The sequence below is a fragment of the Python bivittatus genome, unplaced genomic scaffold, assembly GCF_059951505.1.
Source record: "Python bivittatus isolate LINGU-HERP-01145 unplaced genomic scaffold, Pbiv_v1 ctg000080_np1212, whole genome shotgun sequence".
NCBI classification, from domain to species: domain Eukaryota; kingdom Metazoa; phylum Chordata; class Lepidosauria; order Squamata; family Pythonidae; genus Python; species Python bivittatus.
Genome location: NW_028277035.1, coordinates 82,235,127 through 82,248,957, shown reverse-complemented (window position 1 = coordinate 82,248,957; position 13,831 = coordinate 82,235,127). Strand labels below are relative to the sequence as shown.

At 36.7% G+C, this 13,831-nt stretch overlaps 1 protein-coding gene across 8 annotated transcripts in view; it reads left to right on the top strand.

The window, feature by feature from the left end:
- PTPRG (protein tyrosine phosphatase receptor type G) overlaps positions 1-13,831 on the top strand; it is a 610,625-nt gene that overhangs the window by 304,836 nt on the left and 291,958 nt on the right. The gene's annotated exons all lie outside the window — the stretch shown is intronic.

Below are 13,831 nucleotides of genomic sequence, written 5' to 3'. Positions count from 1 at the left end.
CACCCTACATGGGATTGGCCTTGAAGAGTATTCAGAAGCTTTAGCTGACACAAAAAGTTGCAGCACAGGCAGTTACATGTGCTCCTAGAACAGCACACGTTACACCTCTGCTCTGCGAGTTGCATCGGCTGCCAGTTTGCTTCTGAGTTCAATTCAAAGTGCTGCTTTGGACCTTTAAAGCCTTTGACGGCATGGGACCACGTTATCTGAGGGACTGCTTATGTCTGCCCATCCCATCAGGTCTGGCAGGAAAGGTATGCTGCAGATCCCGCCTGTTAAGGAGTTGCAGCTAGCACGACCCAGGAAACGGCCCTTTTCTGTCGTGACACCAGCCCCCAACTGGCTCCATCCTTGGTAGCCTTCTGGAAATCCCTCAAAACATGGCTCTGTCAACAGGTTTGGGGATCTCAGGGAAATGGTAATTTGTTGAGATGGCTACCTTATCTGTAACACTGAAGATGCTCTTTTCTAATCTTTCTTAATAATATTGATTTTTTTAAATTATGGAGTGTTTTGTTTGTTTTATGGTTTATTTTTATTGTACACCCTCCAGAGTCATTTTCTGTGAGATTGGCGGCTATATAAATGTGAGGGAGAAATAATAAAATAAAATACTGAGGAAGGTTCTTCCTTCCAATACCTCTCCTTCCCTTTTCCAACCTAGAATGCACCTTTCCGCTTGGTCAGTTTTGTGCACGCACACATGTGTGTGTGTGCGTGTCTCTATTCTTGCAAGCAAAGCACTGTTTTTATTTTTTAAGAATGTCCCTGGTGCACTTTGGTTTGAAGCATACCAACTTGTTTAATTTAAAAAAAATAATTTAAAGAAGTCAGGTATGACAGGGAACCTGAAAGGAAGGTACCTCTGAACACATGGAGCTTTCTTCATACTGCATTCTGGACTCCAGGGTTCTGCAGATCCAAGGAGAATTGGGTCATCTGAAGGGGGCTAAAACAACTTGATATTTATTCAAATGTCAGCATGTGCAAAAGTCTCTTGTTCTTAATCTGGCCTTGAAGGTCAGAGTCAAGTTTACATGTGGAAGAAACCTAAGATATTGACCTACATTTCCAGCATTTGTTGCTTCATTCCCCTTGGTGCCTTCCTACTTACTGTGCTATATTTAGTATCCACTTTACCCACCTCTGAAGAGGAGTCTCTCAGACAAGCTAATTAAGAGGAGGAAGCAGGACACCAACACACTTGCAATGTCAGCAGCAGGGCCTGGATTGCTTAACAGGAAAGAATCAGCTTGATGCACTTAACAGTTCGACTTACTTTCCTGACCGACCTTAAAGCTTACTTCGGCTTTTGATTTTGATTTGCCCTCCTGAGCCAACTTGATTTTGGAACATTTGAATTTGAGTTATGAACTCTTTGGACACCATGAACACTAAGTGATACTGTTTGATTTTTTAAAAAAATTTTTTAAAAATAATTTAATTGTTGAAATATTTGGGGAAAAATATGGAATTAAAATACTGTCCCTGGGAAGAAGTGAACTTTTATTATTGGGAAATGGCAAAGGAAAAAAAGAAAGAAAGAAAGAGTTGAAGCTATGTACAACTTTTTTTCAGCTTCTAAAGATGATACGGTAGAAGCCCAGAGGGAAAGTTAAAGTAAACCTATATGGAGAAGTCCATATACTTGCTAATAATATCAACATTGGAATATACTTATATAGCACCTTTGGTTGGATGGACAGTATTAGGATCTAAATACAACAGAACTCTAATATCTCTGGAAATGGTTATATCACTTAGAAAGCTATGGAATGGAATGTCTAATAAAAAAAAATTGATATTTTGTCCCATGCTAAATTGTCTTTATGGGGAAACCCAACATTAAAAATTGGGAAGAAGATGGTGATATGGAAAAATTGGATGAAGGTGGGGATATTGACTTCGGACCAATTGATAGATGATGAAGATGAATTTTTAACATATGCTGGGTTAAGAGATAAATATCATCTACCAGATGTAACCCAATGGCAATATTTACAGTTACAACATTCGTTAACAACATTGATTGGACCAGTGGCATTTTCAGCTTCCAAAACACCTGTGATACGAGAACAACTTGTTAAATCGTTTAAAACTAAAAAAGTACTATTAGCTTTTATAGATATTTGTTATCAATAAATCAATTTGACATGCAGATGTTATGAGATGAGTGGAATAAAGAATTAGAGGTTTCTATATTGTCTAGACAATGGGAGACTGTCTTAACTTCTAAAGCGAGAGTGTTAATGGGCCTTAAACTATGACTTATACAACAAAAAATAATATTTAGAATTTATTGGGCTCCATTACATTTGTATAGAAAAGGACTAAGACAATATTTTGTTGGAGATGTAATAAGGACAATGCTTCAGTAAAACATGTTTTTACAATGCCCTATACTTACTAAGTTTTGGGAGAAAGTAGTAGACCATATAAATGTGACTGCACGACAAAAGCTAAAATTTTCAGAGGATAATATTCTCTTGAATTACATACCTAGTACGTGGAATTTGACAGCTGGATAATGTAAATGGATTCTCCATGCCCTTACTATGGCTAAAAGACTGATACTGCAACATTGGAAAGATAAATTTATGACCTCATTCATTTAATGGATTGAAGACCTGATTGCACTTGCCACCTAGGAGCGGGTTGCCTATACTTTGAATGGACTTTGAATGGACAAGTATAATAAAATATGGGGCTCATTTATACAAAACACAGTAGGTTAGGGAAAAGCACAATAGTTATATAATTGTATTAGAAATAAATATACATATAGTCCCATAATGTTTACATTAGATAAATATATATAGAATGGTAACTGTTTACTGTTGTGATGACATATTATACTTTATATTTTTCTATTTTTTATTATTTTCTCTGTTATATTTTTCACTTATTTTTTAAGCACTTGTTAAGTTTTTTAATAATGTATGTATCTTTGTGTTTTGTTCCTTTTCTTCTTCTTTTTCTGTTATTATTTTAAAACCAATATTTTTTTTTTAAGTTGCCAATAATATGGAGGCAATTTGCCCTTGCCTTCTCCCAAGTTGCTTTTTTCAACTTCCCAATCTAGCCTACAGCCCTGGGATCCTCTCAGGATGCCCCATCCAAGCACTAATCCTGGCCAAGGGATCAGGATTTCGGATCCACCAAGTTTGGCTCATGCTTCCAAGCTGCAGTAGAAAATACTGTAGATCAGGATTTAAGAGAAAATTCCATAACTGTTTCATACCAAGCTCACTTTCTCATGGACCAGCAGGAAGATGGCCATCTACAGCACCCTTCCCAAACATAGCTGCCTTTAGACTTCAATCCAAAAGGAAAGAAACAAGGGAAGGCTCACCAAGAGTTCAAACCAGTGTTTCCTGGGCAACTTTAAGATGTCTGGACTTCAACTCCCAGAATTCCCCAGCCAGCCAGTTGAAGTCCAGACATCTTAAAGTTGCTAGGGTTGAGAAACACTGGTTTAAACTAAGACCTGAGCCTGCACAGAGATCTCACATTTCAGTTGAATGTTTTGATAGCTTGGTCCCATTCATCTGCTTGATCCAAATACTGATCTTTGGCCAGGCCTCTATACTGTTTTTTTCAATTAAAGTTTTATTATTATTGCTGATAAAACCAGAAAGGAGGCTCAGCCTATCAACACAAGAAGGGTGAGCAAATCCCACCATTTCCCTTTTCCAGATTACGTACCAAGGAGGGAATGGTGTAGCTCTTTTATCTGTACCTTATGTAGACAGAGAAGAGGAAGTACACCTCCTCCTCTTCTCTTTCAGCACTTCACTGTATTAAGTGGTGCCTGCTGGGCGAGACTTGAAGTTTTAAGTAGTTGTTTGAGCTGTTTGTGAACTCCAGTGAACCTTAACCTTTTATCCATGTTATTTCTTTTTTTCCTCCTCCTCCTCCTCCTCCTCCTCCTCCTCCTCCTCCTCTTCCTCCTCCTCCTCCTCCTCCTCCTCCTCCTCCTCCTCCTCCTCCTCCTCCTCCTCCTCCTTCTTCTTCTTCTTCTTCTTCTTCTTCTTCTTCTTCTTCTTCTTCTTCTTCTTCTTCTTCTTCTTCTTCTTCTTCTTCTTCTTCTTCTTCCTGTCTGTCTGTCTGTCTGTCTAGTTCTAATGCCTTCCTGAGGACACAGAGTTTACTTTCCTGACAGAAAGATTTTATGAAACTTTTTTTTCCAGATGCTTAATAATGAATGTGTGAAAGACCCTGGATTAGGTTTTCTTGATTCAGAATGTACTTTTTGGTGTGGGATGAAGGGCTGAATCTGGCCTTTGAATGGTATGCCAGAACCCCTCACTCCCCCCCACAAAAAAGTCAGTGGATGCAAGTTAAAGAACGGAGCAGGGCTAGGAGGAAATCTAAATTTAATTTAAATGTGAATTAAATCAGCTAAATACAGTTCATATGTATTTAATTATCATTTTGCCTTTCTAGCATATGGTTTGCATTAGATTGCAACTTTTAGGAAGGTTCTGGAACTGGGTCACATATATCGCACCCCTCTCTAAATGCTAACAGGCATACTGGTTGTTCATCCTGACTAACAGATCATTGGCATCAATTCAGGTATGCACACAAGTTCCTGTTAAGATTGATGTTGGCTGGGTCCTGCTTCAGTTCTAGAAGGCTTTGTTTCTCTGAGCTTCTTCCTATTACCTGGCTCTCTCTGCTTTGCAAAAAATAAAATAAAATAAAGGTTAAGATTGTTCAGAGAGCTTAACAATTTCATCTTAATCCGAAACAGATTCTTCTCCCCTACCTTGAAAGTTCGAGGAAGGAATGCTCATTGCTGAAAATTATGCTAATGATTATTTGATTACATATTACTACAGCCACATCTGCTGCAGACCATTACAGGATCTAAAAGAAAGACCTGAGCTGATCACTGCTATTTAGCATCTTACTCTTTGCGCCAGTTCATGCTGCTTTTGCATCAATGGTCATGCTGTGGAAGGAATGTTAATGGAAGGTGGGCTCTGGAGAGTGTTCAGTGTCATTAAATAGGAGTTGGCAATTGCTTATAAGACATCTTGGGAACAACTGCATTTTGGAATATTAGAGTGAGGGACAGTTGGACTGTATCATCTGTTGTCACATCAACCCTAGTTAAAAGTCCCAAGAAGACGTGAAATATCTGCCCTCTGTATAACTGTTTGCTTGTAGTCAGGTCAATATTTGGGTAATGGTAATTGCTCAGGTGTTGCTTGTAGACTGCAATAACAGTCTTGTCTCTTTTTGGACTGAATAAAGAGCAGCCAGGAATGTGACTAAGGAAAAACAAATTGTTAAGAGCCAGTGGATTATTAATTCTCAAATTTAAAATGAAAATCTAAGAAGACTATTCTCTAATAAAGATATTTTCCTTCTTCCTTTATGTTAAAAAGCTGTTCCTAAGTTTTAAAAATACATTTTGAATTTCATTGCTGTATGTTATTAGTGATTAATATCATTGTTATTAATGGTTATTATTACTTATTAAATAGTTATTATTTATTAAATGGTATCTAATAAGTGATAATAATTATTATTACTTATTAAAAGTGTATGCCAGCAGATCGTTCAGACTCCCAGCAGCTTACAGTAAGCTAAAGTTTAATAAAACATTCACAGTAAAGAAAAAGAAAAAAAGTACAAGAAAACATCCATGGCAAGAAAAAAAAAAATAAACACCAAAACACAACACAATAGAAACATAATAATGGTGGTGAATATTCATGACCCAAAAGTTCTCTGGAAGAGTTCAGCCTTGACTAGTTTCTGCACAACATTTCCACATATAATGTCAGAACGTAGTTGTACAAGCTGAATAATAACAAAAACTATTTGTGACATGATCTGGAATTTGTATCTTCACCATTGGTTTTATCTATCATAACATTTTGGGTAGGTTAACAATGAATAAAAGTAACATTGGGTCATGATGACTGTTTGATTTCTTTCTGGGCTTAATATAACATGGGGTCTTCAGAAAAGTAACATGTGAGACTGAAGCCAAAGACTGGGCTATTGGAAAAAATAAATATTATACTAGATCAGATTTCTTTGATGTGGTTCCTTTCAGGGGTAGGAAATGTATATAACCGTTTTCCTACTAACCACCCATCCACTGGTGTGATGGTTTTGCCCAGAAATGATGACTTCATTCAGGGCTTTATATATTTGCTGAATGATAATGCCATTGATGAGACACTCAAGTCATAACAGTTCAAGCAACCTTTTCTTATCCTGTGATTAATTGATAGAGGTTACTCTACTGAAATTTACTGCCAATTAGTCTATTTATCCTTTCTTGTCTAAAACAGCTGTGCCCTGCTGGAAAAACAGAGCTGGATTAGATAGTGTAGTTCCAAGGGTGGAATATTTGTTAGGGCTGTGCATCGGTCTGGGTTGGTAGTGGTAAAGGTAATTCAGAGCTCACATGGGAATGCACCTCATGCGTGTTGGCACCTCTTTGAATAAAATTCACCTTTCCAGATATGGGAGCGCAGGGAAGGGCACAGCTTCTTTAGGAAGGGAGTTACAAATGTGTGTATATGTTCCTGTGAGCTTTGACTCACCTTTTCTTCTTCAAAGCCGGATAGTTGCACAACCTAATATTTATGCCTTGCTCACTTTCTGCACTGCAAATCTAAGATACTCTATTGGGTGAGAAGTTCTCTTAGGGCATGCCTCTGTTTCTGTGCTTTGTTTTAAATTCCCACACCTTTTTATTGAGAAAACAGTGGGACGAGAAATTACTATGCAGATGTTACTGCAACTGGCAGCTGGGAATGAACTTCTATGAAATATCAGGTCCATGTGGGTTTTTGTTTTCTGGATATTTTTAATGTAGGAAACTATGAAAAATAAAGGATGTAAATTGCTCTAGTCACAGTGAGTTGCTAATGATATTCAGCAATAACCTATTCTTCTATTTGGAAAGTTCTGCTTATTTTGTTTCTATTGTTGTGCAAGGGTTATTCAGATACATGCATAAAACTCTGTTAAAATACTGGCACAGACAAGAGATCTCTTGCAGAAATACATTGTTAGAGATACTCCAGTACTTGTCCTTTTGCTAGCAGTAAAATCTATGAACTATGACTAAATGGGGGGTTTAACACTAAAGCTGGTTCAGTGTATTTATAGACCTTTTCAATTCTATCAAATTATATCTATGCTCCTCATAACTTTCCTATCCCTTTAGTTGTGTCCATTGTAAACTAATAGGTTAAACAAAAAAAAATTGATTTTTTTTCAAGCCAATGCTAAGTATACTGTATATCAGCATTTTATACTGTCCTGGGAACAATAGGATGCAGAAGTATTGTTAACTTATAGAGCACATGTGGCTTTTTATCTGAATTAACTGGAGAAGCAGGAGGACATAATTAAACTCGAAAGTAATACATCAAGATTATAAAGTATAATTCATTATTATCTGATTAAAAATATATATCAGGGATGCTATAATATTCCTTCATGATAGACAATTCTTACAGTTCTTTCTACCCTCTAGAACTGTGTCCTTAACTTCTAGTTATCAGATGTTTTGTGTCATGGAAGATTTAAAGGACATCCCGCACAAGCACCTGATTGACTCTCTGCAGGCTTTCTCTTGAATGTATGGACCCAGAATGGGACCAGTCCACAGCTCCACCCATGTAGCCATGTGTTCAGACAGGGAGGCACTATAATTGCATTGGGCTTGAAGACCAATCTAGTTTTTCTCATTTTCTGAGAGCCTAACAAGTCATATATGTATATCCTGGATCATACAGAGAGTTCTACCCATATTTAAGCAAATGGGAGTACAGTTCTTCTGCAAACTTTCTGTTGAACTCATGTAAGTCAGGGAGAGAAAGGATACATAGGGAGTATGGACACCTCATTTTTTACCCAGTTTGAAGCCTTGTAGATGTTCACTTGAATGTATGGACAGGACTACTGTACATGAATGTACAGGACTACTATCCCTCTCAAATTCAGGGCTGTAAAATATTGGAGGTAAGGATCCAAGGGATCTCTAGATGGCAGCAAAGAGTTAACATTTTCAGTAGCTCTTTCCTGCCATCTCATGGTTATCCAGAGTACTCTAGCCCTTTTCAAGCTGATTCTCAAACAAGAATCCTAATATTAAGAAACAAGTTCTATTTAGTGACCTAATTTATAGTGTCATTATGTAATGGCTGGATTTGCACATTATATTTAAAAAAATAGTTTTTAAAAAAATACGGTGAAACAATATAAAACACAAATTAAAAGAAAAACAGTAATATCCAACACATTTATTGGTTATGAAATTGTAATACCAAAGCAAACAAAAAGAAAAATAAAAAACTAAAATAGAAAAAAGCCTTAAAAATTAACACACTAAATTGATATAAATTGTCTAAATATATTATATGTTAACTTAATGATTTCATAACAGTGTATCAACTTGTTTTAAAAATTTGTCTATTCATGTAAAATACTATGAAATCTATGTCAAAAGGAAATGTTTTGTGTCATTTTTTTTTAAATTAGAAAAACAAAGCCTTTTCAAAAATTGGTAAATTTCACATCAGTCTTTGATATCCAGGTTAATAGTACTTTTCCAATTTCTCAGTATAATTCTCTTGACTATTCCTCATGCTTGATATAACCAATATTACTCAAAAACAGTCAGATTCTACAATTTTGGAATATAATTCAAAATAGCACTGACATCTTTAACTTGAAAACATTTGCCCATACATCTACTTCTAGGTGTTACAATATTCTTCCAAAAGCCAAAAGCAGACATGACCAAATCGTATGAGTTACTGTATCCTCATATTTGTTACATTGCCAACAGAGAAAATCTACAGGCTATTCTTTCTGATACATTCTTTGAGGAGTCCAATAACTTGAATTTTCACATCAGAGTGGATTTGCACATCAAGGGTTATTACTAAGCCTCAAGTAGATGGATTCACAGTTTATGCTAAGCCATAACATGTGAATTACAAGACATCCTTATGTCAGGAACGGGAACTTTTGCCCTACAGGATAAAATGGCCAACTGGATCTCCTTAATCCATAGACTCTTCTATGAAGTCCTTCATAAAAAGGGCAGGAGAGCAAGTTCTGTCTGAACTATCTTGAAGCTGCAGTTCCCACATCTCTTTGTTATTTCCCATTGAGAAAGTGAAGGTTCAGTTCATTAACTGGGTTCTGAGTGAACCACCACTTAAAAGAACTTCTGACACCTTGAGGTGGCAGCTGGGTCAGTATTATTCATCTTTCATTATTTCTGTTGAGGAATGATATCCAGAAGAAGCTGTTTCATTTTGGAGCTGCTGTTTCTGGGTGTTGAGAGTTGGGAGTTCCCCAAGTCTTTTGCTCATTGCAGTGATCTTTGTAATGTGGTAGAACTCCCCACACATGCTCTGAGCAAATGGGCAGAGTATTGGAATGAAGTGGGGAAGTGAAGAAGGACATTGAGGTAGATCTCCCTCCCCATTATTTGCAGCCTAATGTCTTTCACAGAGTTGAACATTCCATGCCTTTGTAAATAGCATAAATCTTGTTTATTTAAATTTCCAAGTGTTGAGTTGCTGGCTTAATTAAACTATTTCTAAAACTGTGATGGATCATTTTTTTCAAATACCTTGCATACCTTGTCTTTTAACGCACTCAAAATAATGTTGAGTTATTTAATTTAAATAATTTAATTTATTAAATATTAAATATTGAAATTTAATAACAGTAATATGAATTAGAATAAAATGAATTATGGACAACTCAGACTAAATAATCATAAACACTGTGGGAATTCATTTTTCATATCTTTGTTTAGATACTTGGAGCGCTGTACTTTGAGAACAAAAGGCATGGTTTGTTTTCCACTTTAGGGAATTTCTCTATAACCCCAATCACAAAAGCAAAAAAAGAAAAGAATTGTTTTTGAATGTGGGTTGTGAAAAAGATTGCCAAAGAGACATGTCTTTATTGGCGAAAAGGAAATGAGATGGACAGAAGGATGTTATCAGTCAAAAGACTATACCCAATTATTGTTCTCTTTTACTGATTCACGGCAATTAATGGTATTATTTATGAATTATTCATTAGTGCAATTGATATTAAAAACAAAAGCCCTTTGTATGTTAAGAAGTTACAGTCCTTGGTTCTTGAGTTTTGTCACAAATGAATAAAAGACAACAAGCACCGGACTGGGTGAAGTCTGAAATGATAACATCTTTCTCTCTCATGGTAAATTCCTGTACAAGGCACACTCCATCCCATTCTTCTTTTGCCAATAGGGATACATTTATTTAGCCGGTTTTTTTAAAGACACATATTTAAAACCCTAGTTTAAATTGTAATAGATTACAAATCTGCAGATTGTAATTTGTGGCTAATTTAACGATAGGCTTAAAAGCTCCTTAAATTGAGGTATCAAAAATAATGATGTTGTCCCTAAACATTTAATTTTGTTCTATTCAGCGATGTATTGAACAGTTATGAACATTTGTACATAGGTGTGAACATGCAGCAATTTAAATGGATTAAAAATGGCATTGTTGTTCTAGCAGGTTTTCTGTAATTTATGTTTCATTATACTGAGGCTTCTTATGGTGTGACAGATCTGGCAGGTAAGAGGGAAATTATTTCTGTGGCCCAGATGAAGTGTCTGCCATGTTATCAAGCAAAATGGTTGGACAGACCACGTTAGTAGAATTATATGAAGGCAACCAGCCATTTTACTCTCTCCTCTGCCAAACTGGTAAATCTAAATGAACCAACTCCCAGCTCTTAGACAGAGCCTTAAGTTCTGGAAGTCTACAGAGAGATATTTGTGGGCCAGATCAGAACGTCAAAATGCAGGTGACTGTGATTTTGAGCTTATGTGTGGAATTAGAAATGACCTACATTTGTACTGTGTCATCTTCTGGCAGTCTATAGTTAGTAATTAATCCAAGTAATGGCACATTAAAGCTGCTGTCTAGTAAGAGAAAACCTAACCAGGATGCCCAGTAAATGCAGAATGTCCTGAATTAAGTATGCTACAATGCTAGTTCAACTAGTAACTTTATTATCTCATTTTATAATACACTGATCTGTATTATATACCCTTAGGGCAGATTCTTCCTGGTTTGGCTGCTCATAATGTGTGTTTGCCGTAATTGTTCTTTAACGACATTGGTTGGCATGAAATGATAGGGTTATTCTGCCAATGCTTCTGTCATAAACAGCTGAAAATTCAAGCTCTTTGAGTTGTCCTGTTTCACTTAGATCAGCATAAAAGTAAGAAAAAGCATTGTCATCAGAGAACTGTGCTGTTCATAAGGATTACTTTTAATGAAAAGCAGGCTGAAAACATTGCATGGATACTAGGAAGGATGCAAAGAATAGGTATATTTTCAGGGACACCTTCTTCTGGCAATTGTGTAATGTGCCTTAAAAAACACACGACAAACAAAGGATACATAGGTACTTGGGAATTAAGAGTTGCTATTGTGTAAAAAAGTATATATGTAGGATGTCGTTTTTTAGAAACACAACAAAAGCGGTAATTGGAAAGTTAATGGAGATAAAGAAAAGTCAAATGTCTGGGTGTTAATATTTCTTTTAAAAAATTATTCTTACAATCTATAGGCTTTGTGAAAAAAATTTGACTGTGTTATACCAAAAAATCGTGAAAGTTTATATTAACTTTAATTAGATTTAGATAGAATTCATTATTTTTAATGACTTTCCATTAGTGAGGTGAAGTCATTATTTGGAATGTACAATTGCAAGTAGCAAAACAAGCTAATTTTTGGCTTCTATTTAAAGGCAGCTTATATAATAAAGGAGCTATTATTAAAAGTGCAGTTAGAAAGATTTTTTGTTAAAGGAAGGAAAAAACCCTAATGTTTGAATTGTAGGTCTAAATAAGGATTCCCACCTTTTTATATGAAGAAAAGCATTTATTTTCTACCAAGGAGGAGGAGGGGAAAGAAGAAAAATTGGAAAGCTGTACAGTTGCAGTTTGGATGAGGACAACTGTCTTGGTGGTTGTTTTAGTCTCACCTTCTTTCTTCTAGTACTAATGAAGATGATGATATGGTGGTGTGGGGTCTGCTCTGAGCCTATTCATTGTTCCCAACACTGGCCAGCTTGCTACTCCTAGAAAGTGACCTATGAGCAGGTCATTTAGTTCCTCATCTTTTGCTTTTTGGCTCCAGCATGAAGTATTCTGCATTAAGCCATGCATCTCATTTGATGGCTTTGCACCAAATTAAAGAAAGGTTGTTCTTATGCTTGAATAGGACAGGGGTTCTCTTATCAGGTTACAAAGCAAATGTCAAGGTACAGATCTTAAAATCTAATAGAACTACATGGACAAAAAGTGAATTTCAGGAGCTCTAAAATTGCACATATGCAATGGTTCAATAGAACAGAAATGTACCCCTTCTTACTGAACTGGACAAGTTCATTATACATATTTCCACTGCCATCATTACTTTAACAAAAACTCTCACTAGATATTATGAAGAGCAGGAACTATCTATCCATGTAGAAGGGGAAAAGTATGTTAACCTTTCCCTGGTGCACTGCCTTTCACCTGTAGAAAGCAACCCTCGGTGTGGAATTTTTGCCAAAGACAGCAGCACAATGCTGAGGAGAAGAACCATGTTTATTGTAATGATCCTTGGGTGCCTGCCTTCAAGAAAGAGGGAGTCTGAACAATAGAAAGGCAGAGATTCTTATACACTTTGGGGATGAGAGGCAGGAAATCCTTGGGATCTGACTGGTGGGCAAGTTTTGGATAGGTGTTAAACAGGGGACAAGTGTTTTTCTATAGTGAAACAAAAACCATGCTTTCGTAACAAGGCAGCCTGAGTCAAGGAATCCATTGTCAAGGAGAATGGAAGGTTAGGAAAAGCAGGCGCTCGAGCTTAGTAAGAATGGAGTTTCTGCTGTTTCTCACCTGGTCAAAAGGCTTCCTCACTGAGGCTGCCCCCTGGACAAATCCTTATGCAGGACAGGTGATGGCCCTCTCATGGTTTTAGTGGGATAGCATTACATGTGCAAGTGGAGGGGGGAGAAACGGCAGAGGGAAATGGGGGAGTTTGCTGCAGGAGAGGCAAGGGGGGGCAGAAAGAGAGGCAAGGGGAAGGGGTGGAAGTAAAGAATTTGCAGCAGGAGAGGCAAGGGGGAGGAGGGGTAGAGTTTCCAACTTTATTTTATTATTTTTCCATCACACTCGGTAATAGAGATTGTCTTCTACTTGAGAAATTTCTCATGCAGTTACGGATCCTGATTTTCTAAGGCCTCAAAAATACAGAGAACTCTACAGATAGAAAAGGATTTCCACTGCGGATAGTCACCCCCACCTATATAGGGTGATGTAATGGAGCAGGGTTACTGAATACCGCTCCTCCTGAACTCAGGTGGATTGTTCTCCATGTTTCATAAGGTCAGACAAAGGTTCTGTAGATAGTTACCTTCATTTTTCTATTAGGTCTGTATAGGTTTTCCCCCAAGGCTCATGGAGTAGGTTGCTGAATAGGATGATTGTAGTAGGGGAAAAATGAGAATTATTCCTATGGTATTTGTCAACAGTTCTGAGTAGACATAATCTACGTTCCACTTGACTGTGACAGGAGTACTAACAGCAGCTGAAATAAATACAGATATTTTTCTTTGTACAATATTGGGATCCTTCAGTCCCTTACACTTTTTATATTATACTAGTTCTTGAAAAGTAGCAAGTTTTAAAAACATGATTAGAAAAATATAAATAAAATATTGAATATTTCTATTAATTTAAAAAAAAATTGCTCAGCCAGATGCAAGTGAAAAATGACTGGAAATAGAACTCAGGGTATTA